This window comes from Medicago truncatula, chromosome 7, assembly GCF_003473485.1.
Source record: "Medicago truncatula cultivar Jemalong A17 chromosome 7, MtrunA17r5.0-ANR, whole genome shotgun sequence".
In the NCBI taxonomy this organism is placed as follows: Eukaryota; Viridiplantae; Streptophyta; class Magnoliopsida; order Fabales; family Fabaceae; genus Medicago; species Medicago truncatula.
In genome coordinates this window covers 12,951,063-12,959,159 of record NC_053048.1, presented here as the reverse complement: position 1 = coordinate 12,959,159, position 8,097 = coordinate 12,951,063, and the positions used below count along the sequence as shown (strand labels likewise).

Genomic DNA, 8,097 nt, shown 5'->3' with positions numbered 1-8,097 from the left:
GCCACCCTCTGGTTGTTTGTATAGCCAGGTTGTGCTACTTGTCCATAGGAACCTTGAGGATTTTTATAAAAGTTTTGGTTAGGCCTTGTTCCTTGGTTGTATTGAGCGTAGTTCATTTGCTCAATACTATTAGCAGCACTACCTAATTGAAAATCAACACAAATATGACCAAATATACCACAGATTTCACAAGGAGGAGATGTAGGAGTAGGTGAGACAGCACTAACATTATGTTTTTCAAATTTTTCGGTTAGTGCATCCACCTTAGCAGCAATGTGATCATAATCAGAGACTTCGTACATACCTGCCTCTTTTTTAGAAGGTGTAGAAGTGGTGATGGCTCTCTCGTTGGTCCATTGGTAGTGATTCTGAACCATGTTTTCAATCAAAGCGTAAGCCTCCGTATAGTTCTTGTTCATTAGGGCTCCACATGCAGCTGCATCAACAAACATCTTAGTGGTATATGTTAGGACATTATAAAAAGTGTGGACTATGAGCCACTTCTCTAAACCATGGTGGGGCCAAAGTCTCAGCATTTCCTTGAAACGCTCCCACGCATCATAAAGAGACTCCCTATCTTTTTTATTAAACTGCGTGATTTGATCTCTTAGTTTAGCGGTTTTAGAGGGGGGAAGGAATCGGGCAAGGAATGCTCACCTCATTTTATCCCATGAAGTGATGGAACCAACTTCTAGAGAATGGAACCAAGCGCTAGCTCTATCCCTTAAGGAAAAGGGAAAGAGATGAAGTCTTACGGCTTCTTGGTTCTCTTTTATAGTGCCACTGAGTCTTGAGAAGGCAGAAATATGGAGATTTGGATCCTCAGTGGGTGATCCAGAAAATTGATTTTGCTGCACCAGATTGAGTAGTGTAGGCTTGATCTCAAAGTTGTTACCCTCAATCGTCGGGTACACAATAATAGCTTGTGGCTCTTCCGTAGAAGGTGTTGCATACTCTTTGAGAGTGCGTTTAGCCATGACGGTATTATTTTGTACCTCTCTCCTTTTCTTTTGCAAATATCTTTCGATCTCAGGAATGAATTCTCCGAGACTTTTACTTCTTCGCATAAGAAATTGAAAACCCAATAAGTTAATGGTAAAAGAAAGAAAGAAGTAGAAGAAAAAGGGAAAAGAAAAGATTCTAATCACAAAGAAAAAGTTGATTAAATTAGTTTACTCCCCGGCAGCGGTGCCAAAAACATGATGGGATAAAACCGCAAGTATATGGTTCTATCGAAGTAGTAAAATAAGAGTATCGTTCCAACAGGGAGTTGTTAAATTCAATTAACTTTTGTTGATGATTATAAGAGAATCAAGTTGCAAAGTTGGGGTTTTCAAACGGTTGAAAGATAATACAATAAAAAGAGCCTTAATGACAAGTCCTTCTCAACCCAAATTATTAAACCTAGAACCTTATGTTAGACCTAACTTCTAAAGACAATTTCTCTTTTGTTCCTCTAGCAACCAAGCCTATTTCGCTGACTTGATTACTATTAGATTTTGGTTCCTCTAGCAACCAAGCCTATTTTGCTGACTTGATTACTGTTAGTTCCCTTGAAGATCGAAACTTATATGTCTCAAAGATTGCAAAGACTATTTCGCTGCCTTTGCAACCCTTGTCTAAATTTACTTGTTCGAATATCAAAGCTCCAATTCGTTTTATGAATTGATATTTGAGATGATGGGTTAACAATTATCAAACCTTCCACTTTCGTTTCCACAGTTTGATAATGGTTAATTCATGTTAAAACGGTAAATTTAGATTAGAGATTAGGGTTACATAAGATTAGGGTTAATAGCTTGGTTTGATTAGGATTATGTCATTTTGACTTATCCAACAATCCCAAGACAAGGGAAGTCTATTCACTCATGTTCATCGTAGACATGGAGAAGAAGGAGAAAATCATAAAAGTAAATAACAAGAAAGTAAAGGAAAAGAAAATAACTTTTATTAAGAAAAACAATTGTCACTTATGGAATTCCAAGAATAAAAGATGAATATTTGTGATGGCTAGCTACTTTATTTATAGTTTACATTCGACTTATGTTACACCCTGATTTTGGACCTAAAAAATACTCGTTCAAATTTCTTTTCTACCACTGATAATTGTCAGTTTACTGTCGTGTTACTTTGAATCTTCACTTTATTTTCATCTGCATATCTTACTGTCTCTGTCTCAAGATATTTTCAAATCATGATTTTGCCTGTGTTTTTCTTGCATAAGATCATCCAAAGTGTCTCTCTTGCATTACAAGTCATTTGAAAACTCTCTGAATCATTGCATTGCTTTTCTTGCATGTTATTTCAAAAAATCATACAAAAAGGGTATTTTGGTCATTTCCTGCAGTAAAACCCATTTTAGTCCCTGTGTTTGTCTCTGAGTCTTTTAGATTTGTTTTACAAATCATTGTTGAGTCTTTGTTTAAAAACCATTTCAAAATTGTTTTCTGAGTCAGTTTAGTCCCTAGGGGGCATTTTGGTCTTTTCCTGTCAAAATTTCGACAGAGAGGTATTTTAAAATACCTCATTGTGGTAATTGGTTCGTTTTAGTCCTTTTGTTGGTTTTATTTTAGGTTTCACTTTACTGTTTTTTCCAATTTACCAGTTTTAATTCAATTTTATTTTTAATTGCATTCTGGTCCCTCAAGCAAGTTTCCAGAATTGCACTTTAGTCCAAAACTTTTTAAATTTGCATTTTAGTCCATTATTATTAATTGCAGTTTAGTCCTCAATTTTACATTTTTGCAGAAAGGTCCCTAGGTCACAACAAGTCCAAGGCCGAGCCATACAAGTCCAGGTGTCACCATTTCATTGGATCTCAAATACAAGTGGCAGCTTATAAATAGTGCACAGTGTCAAAAATACACAGAGACCCATTCAATCAGTGCCAACTCACAAACACGTGAAAGATTCTCTCTCTTGGCAGTTAGGATCAAAACAGAAAAATCACCAAGAACAATACAAAAACCCTAATTTCCAGAACCAAAATTTCATCAGAAATTGCATCAATTCTCAAAGATTCATGGATGAATCTTCATCATTGAATTGAAATCCCTGCAATTCAAGGCGCAAATTCCTCACCGGAGGTGAGAAACTCAAGCACCGATCACAGGGAGAAGAAGAGGAAAAGAAGAAGAGTTTCAAACCGGCAAGGAAAATGAAGAAAGTTAACCGGTGAAGACACCGATTTATTTTCGGTTCCCAAGAAAAATCAACAAAGCAGAGCCAAGAATCAAGTTTTTCCGAAGAATCTCGTAAAATCTCCGATAAAAAACTCAGGTAAAACTCAAACTTCATCTTCCTTTCTCAAGAACAGTAACAAGGACGAAACAATGTAGATCTGTTGAAGTTTGAACGGTTTCATTCAAAAGATTGAAAAAACCTAATAATTTTCAAAAACCGTATGAAAATTCTAGATCTACGTTGTTCCAAGCCTTTTTTGTGAAAATCAGTGTTAGATTCGTGTTTAGGGTTTAAAGGCGAGTAAGAAAACGTAAAAATTTTGAAGTTCTGGTGAGATTAGAGGTTGCCGGAAACTGGAGATCTCATCGGAGAAGATGAAGATTCCGGCGGACATATGAAGGTTCCAGCCAGATCTTCATCTTCTCCGGCCGTTCATTCATGAGTCCGGCGGAGAAGTTAGAGAGAGATGAGAGAAGTGAGAACTTAGAGAGAGGAAGAGCAATAGCAAATGAATTAAACCGGCGATTCCTCCCTTTTATAGGCCAGTGAACCGGACCGGTCCAAGACCGGTCCAATTCCCTTCAATCCTGGCCGTTGGATCTAAGGTTTGATCCCCTGGATCGATCCTGTGGTTCCTGTGCGTCCGGACCCCTTAGGTTTGGGCTTGGGCCTGTTCCCTTTGGTTTAGCTGCATTTTTACTGTTTCCTTGCTATTCACACCATGTTTTCTTGCTGTTTGAACCACTGTTCGTTCTAATTTTCTCGTAAAAATTCCTAAAAATTTTCTATGTGTTTCTTGATACATTTTTTATTTTTTTTGGTGATATTTTACATGTTATAAAATTGATAAAAATATATGTGTTGCTTTCTTGATTATTCTCTTTTCTTTAATTGACTTTCATGCAATTTCTCATTTTTTCCGTTCGTGATATCTTGATCTATGGTATGAATGTCCGATGTGCAATTTCATGATGAGAATGCCACTGTTTGTGTGTGTGTTTCGCTGTTTTCAACATGATTTGTTAATTTCTTGCCTTGCAAGTATTGCATTTCTCTTTGTATTGTGGTTATTGTCGTCATTTTTACCGTTTACCCTATATTCCTTTGTTTGCTCTCTTTGCCATATTTTACTAACCATTTTTTGTTCTATGTCTCATCCATTTTATAGCATTTCATCATTTCATTCCTATTCATTTTATGTTAAGTGGACATGTAATAATTCTAGGTAGTTTAATTTCCTTTTAATTTCTTGCAAGACCATAGCATGTAAATTAGGGCAAAGTGTCAAGGACAATGGACTCTCTATAATGATGTACACCGACACAAGCACCGACACGCACACACGTTGTATGTTTACCGCTTAGATGCATGCTTAGGAAACGCAATACTTAGAAAAATATCATTTTTTCCCAAAAATAACTCCATAACTCAAATTTTTTCTCTAATAAACCTTGGAGTCAACACTCCATTGTATTTTCCCTTTATTTTCTTAATCAAAACTTCAATGAATTTTAATTTCTACTTAGACACTCTTTCTTTAATAATCGAACCAACCATTCACTATTGTCTTGTCTCATGGCTTTACGGCCTCCTTCTCTTCTTCAAAACCATTTTCAAAACTTAAAATCAATCAAACACACAAAAACCATTTTTTGAGAGAGAACTACATGGAATTTTGATCCCTTAAAAGGGTATGTAGGCAAGAGGTCAAAACCTCTCCAAGTCCAATAAAATTAAATCTCATACACTTTCTTTCCAAATCCTTAACCTAAATAAACTCTCTTTTTCAATAAATAAGCATAAAAGTAAAGCGTAGACATAAAGCTAGGAAAGCGGTTCCTATAGAATACTATAGTCGTTACGGGTGCTTAACACCTTCCCGTAACGAAAACGACCCCCGAACTTAGAGTTTCTAAGGGTTTTCTCAATTTTACCCTTCCCAAGAAAAAATAGAGAATATCAAAGATTGAAAGGTTCAAGCCTAATTAATGACTTGATACCCCAAAATCGTGATAACAGAAATGGCGACTTCACTGGGGACAACTTTGAGCGGGTCACACCTAGTTTTTCCGTAGTTTATGTTTACGCTTTGTTTTATTGCTTACATATGTGAATATTTGCTTATTTTTTTGTAACGTGTGGGGTGAGAATATCAAAAGTCCTACACCCGGGCTGAGTGAACTTAAGAATAGGTAGAGATATAATCGACAATTCAATCCGGGGGTTGCCTCGTGTATTGGGTTATGCGATCAATCTCACATAGCTAAGGCATTTTGGAAGTGATGTTGTCATGCTTAGGCACTTTGCTTTCAATTGTTCGACGATGCTATGGACCGTAGTTACCAAACCCATCCTTGGCCTTTTTAGGACGTAGTGCGGTGGCTAAATTGAGTGTTGTCTCAAGTTTTAGTCGTCACGCGATACTACACTCAAACTAGACCTTCTTGCGAATAATCATGGAACGGACTTTGTCCTGTGCTACCATGATATACGTAAGAGAGGTTGCAGTTTGGGAACTTTTATTAAAACCTTGGTTACTATTATCCAAAGCCTTAGTTTTACCGGACACCGTGTCCATCCGTGGCCCCATGATTTTGAGTCTCAACCCACCTTGTTTTCCCCATAATTGAAAAACAATCATGCATACATGCATTCATGCATAATTTTTTTTTTCATGCATTCATCGAAGGACTAGGCAAATTAAAAACTTTGTAAACATTACAGGTATGAAGAAGACTAAATCCTACAAGTTCAAGGAGGTTGATTTGGTTAGTTTGAGAGAATTGACACTCAAGGTTAAGAATCAAACAGGTTTCCGACTCCGATATGGTGGTTTGCATACTATTCTCCGGACCAATGTTGAAGAGAAGCTAGTGCACACTCTAGTGCAATTCTATGACCCGAGTTTCCGTTGCTTCACTTTCCCGGATTTCCAGTTAGTCCCTACTCTTGAGGCTTATTCCTACTTGTTAGATTCACCTATAGCTGAGAAGACGCCTTTCACCGGTCCCGGGACTTCTCTTACTCCTTTGGTTATCGCTAAGGATCTCTATCTCAAGACTTCCGATGTCTCCAATCATCTTACTACCAAGTCTCACATCCGAGGGTTCACTTCAAAGTATCTACTTGAGCAGGCTAATCTCGACACTACTTGTCAAGACACTCGTGAAGCTATTCTTGCATTACTTATCTATGGGCTCATTCTCTTTCCGAGTCTCGACAACTTTGTGGATATAAATGCTATTGAGATCTTCCATTCCAAGAACTCGGTTCCTACTTTGCTAGCTGATACATACCATGCTATCCATGACCGAACTCTCAAAGGTCGTGGGTACATCCTTTGCTGCGTACCTCTCCTATATAGGTGGTTTATTTCTCACCTTCCGAGTTCTTTCCATGACAACTCGGAGAATTGGTCTTACTCACAGCGGATTATGGCCCTCACTCCTAATGAGGTGGTCTGGCTCACTCCCGCCGCTCAGGTTAAGGAAATCATTACCGGTTGTGGGGATTTTCTCAATGTACCTCTTCTTGGTACCCGTGGGGGAATCAACTACAATCCTGAACTTGCTTTGAGACAGTTTGGGTTCCCAATGAAGGCAAAGCCCATTAATCTTGCTACATCTCCAGAATTCTTCTACTATTCGAATGCCCCCACCGCACAAAGGGAGGCCTTCATAGACGCTTGGTCCAAAGTTCGTAGGAAGAATGTGAAACATTTGGGTGTGAGATCCGGTATTGCTCATGAGGCCTATACTTAGTGGGTAATAGATCGAGCTGAAGAGATTGGTATGCCCTACCCTGCTATGAGATATGTGTCTGCATCTGCTCCATCTATACCTTTACCTCTACCTCTCACAACTCAGGGGATGTATCAGGAGCATCTAGCCATGGAGAGTCGTGAGAAGCAGATGTGGAAAGCCCGATACAATGAAGCTGAGAATCTAATCATGACTTTGGATGGTAAGGATGAGCAAAAAACTCATGAAAACCTGATGTTGAAGAAGGAGTTGGCTAAGGTCCGGAGGGAACTTGAAGAAAAAGATGAGTTGCTTATGCGGGACTCCAAGAGAGCTAGAGGACGACATGATTTCTACGCTAGATACTGCGGTTCAGATTCAGAGTCCGAGTCCGAGGACCATCCCACCTCTTTCTATGCTTGAGGATTTCATTTGTCTGTTCTGTTAAAATTTCAAAGTCTTCCCTTGGCTTAGTACTTCAAATGGATTCACCTTATAAAAATTCCATTTAGTTTTGATTGTTTACAAAGTTCCTAATTTGTCTAAAAAACCCTTCGATGACAAAAAGCTTTTTTTGCATCTGCATTTGTACATATCATGCATCATATGCATCATTCATCAGTCACAAAAGGTTTCCAAGCGCTCATTACCTCCTGGTTCTTCTGCCACAGTTTGAAAGGTGGCTCGTGCTCGAAAAGTCTACGAACCTGACAAAATCCATCAGACTAGATCATACAGAAAGAAGAATAAGGTAGCTATGGAAGAGGAAAATGCTCAGCTCCGTGCCGAATTAGCCTCTCTGAAGGAAGATTTGGCTAAGGCCCACGACACCATGATTGCTCTGTTGGCTGCCCAGGAACAACCAGCCACAGTTATCCCTGTAACTACAAGTGTGATCCCAACTGCATCTACTGATGCTCGCTTCGCTATGCCAACTGGGTTTCCTTATGGACTTCCACCGTTTTTCACTCCTAATACTCCAGCAGACACTTCTGGTACTGCTAACAGTGGCCCGATTCCTGGGGCGAACTTGGCCTCTATCGGTACTACTTTGACTCAAGCAACGACAACTGTCACTGAGCCCATTATGAATACTGTATCTCAGGGCACCCACGCCGGTGCACACCGCGGGAGCACTCCCATAACTGGAACCATGGAAGAAAGGATGGAGGAA

General features: G+C 39.0%; 1 non-coding gene across 1 annotated transcript; it reads left to right on the top strand.

Annotated features, from left to right (window-relative positions):
- Positions 1–507: 507 nt before the first annotated feature.
- LOC112416819 (small nucleolar RNA R71) lies at positions 508–614 on the top strand. Its single transcript, XR_003007334.1, has one exon. It is a non-coding gene; the product is annotated as a small nucleolar RNA R71 (small nucleolar RNA).
- Positions 615–8,097: the final 7,483 nt, after the last annotated feature.